This window comes from Chiloscyllium plagiosum, chromosome 16 (genome assembly GCF_004010195.1).
Source record: "Chiloscyllium plagiosum isolate BGI_BamShark_2017 chromosome 16, ASM401019v2, whole genome shotgun sequence".
In the NCBI taxonomy this organism is placed as follows: domain Eukaryota; kingdom Metazoa; phylum Chordata; class Chondrichthyes; order Orectolobiformes; family Hemiscylliidae; genus Chiloscyllium; species Chiloscyllium plagiosum.
In genome coordinates, this window is record NC_057725.1 from 31,355,321 (window position 1) to 31,357,551 (window position 2,231).

The 2,231-nt window shown below is 42.9% G+C and overlaps 1 protein-coding gene across 2 annotated transcripts in view; it reads right to left on the bottom strand.

The window, feature by feature from the left end:
• LOC122558042 (prelamin-A/C-like) overlaps window positions 1–2,231 on the bottom strand; it is a 91,682-nt gene that overhangs the window by 19,783 nt on the left and 69,668 nt on the right. The window lies entirely within an intron of this gene.

Genomic DNA, 2,231 nt, shown 5'->3' on the forward strand with positions numbered 1-2,231 from the left:
GGTTGGACTGATAAATTAAACTGCATTTATTTCAATGAAAGAGGCCTAACAGGGAAGGAAGATGAACTCAGGGCATGGTTAGGAACATGGGACTGGGATATCATAGCAATTACTGAAATGTGGCTCAGGAGTGGACAGGACTGACAGCTTAATGTTCCAGGATACAAATGCTACAGGAAGGACAGAAAGGGAAGCAAGGGAGTGCTGTACTTAGGGAGGATATTCCCAGAAATATATCCAGGGATATTATGTGGGTTGAACTGAGAAATAAGAGAGGGATGATCGCCTTATTGGGATTGTATTATAGACCCCCTAATAGTCAGAGCGAAATTGAGAATCTCAGTTATCTGGAAGAATAATAGGTGGTTATGGTAGGGGATTTTAACTTTCCACACATAGGCTGAGACTGCCATAGTGTTAAAGGTTTAGATGGAAAGGAATTTGTTAAATGTGTACAAGAAAATTTTCTGATTCAGTATGTAGATGTACCTCCTAGAGAATGTGCAAAACTTGACCTATCCTTGGGAAATAAGGCAGAGCAGATGACTGAGCTGTCAGTGGGGGAGCAGTTTGGGGCCAGTGACCATAATTCTATAAGTTTTAAATTAGTGATGGAAAAGGATAGACCAGATCTAAAAGTTGAAGTTCTAAATTGGAGAAAGGCCAATTTTGACAGTATTGGGCAAAAACTTTCAAAAGCTGATTTGGGGCAGATGTTCACAGGTAAATGGATGGCTGGAAAACGGGAAGCCTTCAGAAATGAGATAATGAGAATCCAGAGAAAGTATATTCCTGTTAGGGTGAAAGGAAAGGCCGATAATGTAGGGAATGCTGGATGACTAAAGAAGTTGAGGGTTTGGTTAAGAAAAAGAAGGAGCAACTGTCAGGTATAGACAAGATTGATCGAACGAATCCTTAGAAGAGTATAAAGGCAGTAGGAGTATACTTAAGAGAGAAATCAGGAGGGCAAAAAGGGGACATGAGATAGCTTTGGCAAATAGAATTAAGGAGAATCCAAAGGGTTTTAACAAATACATTAAGGATAAAAGGGTGACAAGGGAGAGTATAGGGCCCCTCAAAGATCAGCAAGGCAGCCTTTGTGTGGAGCCGCAGGAGATGGGGGAGATGCTAAATGAGTATTTTGCATCAGTGTTTACTGTGGGAAAGAATATAGAAGATATAGAATGTAAGGAAATAGATAGTGACATCTTGAAAAATGTCCATATTATAGAGGAGGAAGTGCTGGATGTCTTGAAATGCATAAAAGTGGATAAATCCTCATGACCTATTCAGGTGTACCCCAGAACTCAATGGGAAGCAAGGGACGTGATTGCTGAGATATTGTATCATTGATAGTCACAGGTGAGGTGCCAGAAGACTGGAGGTTGGCTAACGTGCGTGCCACTGTTTAAGAAGGGCAGTAAGGACAAGCCAGGGAACTATAGACCAGTGAGCTTGATATGAGTGGTGGGCATGCTGTTGGAGGGAATCCTGTATTTAAGGACTGATTAGGAACAGTGGGAAATCATGTCTCACAAACTTGATTGAGTTTTTTGAAGAAGTAACAAAGAGAATTAATGAGGGAAAAGCAGTGGACATGATATATATGGACTTCAATAAGGCGTTTGACAAGGCTCCCCATGGGATACTCATTGGCAAGGTTAGATCTCATGGAATACAGGGAGAACTAGCCATTTGGATACAGAACTGACTCAAAGGTAGAAGACAGAGAAGTAATGGTGGAGGGTTATTTTGATGGTTGGAGGCCTGTGACCAGTGGAGAGCCACAAGGATCAGTGCTGGGCCAACTACTTTTCGTCATTTATATACAGAGGAACCTCGATTATCCGAATACCAATTATCCGAAAATCGAATTATCCAAAGGAGATCTCTAGGTCCCAATGGAAACATCACATCAAAGACGTGTTTCCAACAGTGATCGTTTCATTTGTTTACAGTGATTAAACAGGCACCGTCTCCAAATGACTGACTGCCCGCCCTCTCTCTCTCCTCACACTGGAGTTCTACACAGAGGTGTACCCTAAACCCTGCTTCCCCACATAATCTCTCCAAAAAGTTGCAGTAAAAGGTTGTGTGTGTGGCTGTGGCTGCGTGTGTGTGTGTGTGCACGCGCTATTTGGAGACTTACCCCACAAAGGCAACTACAGCAGTCTTGTTGTTGTTGTCCAGTCCAGCTGCCCCGCGGAGGGGGCAGGTGTGGACGGTGTTGG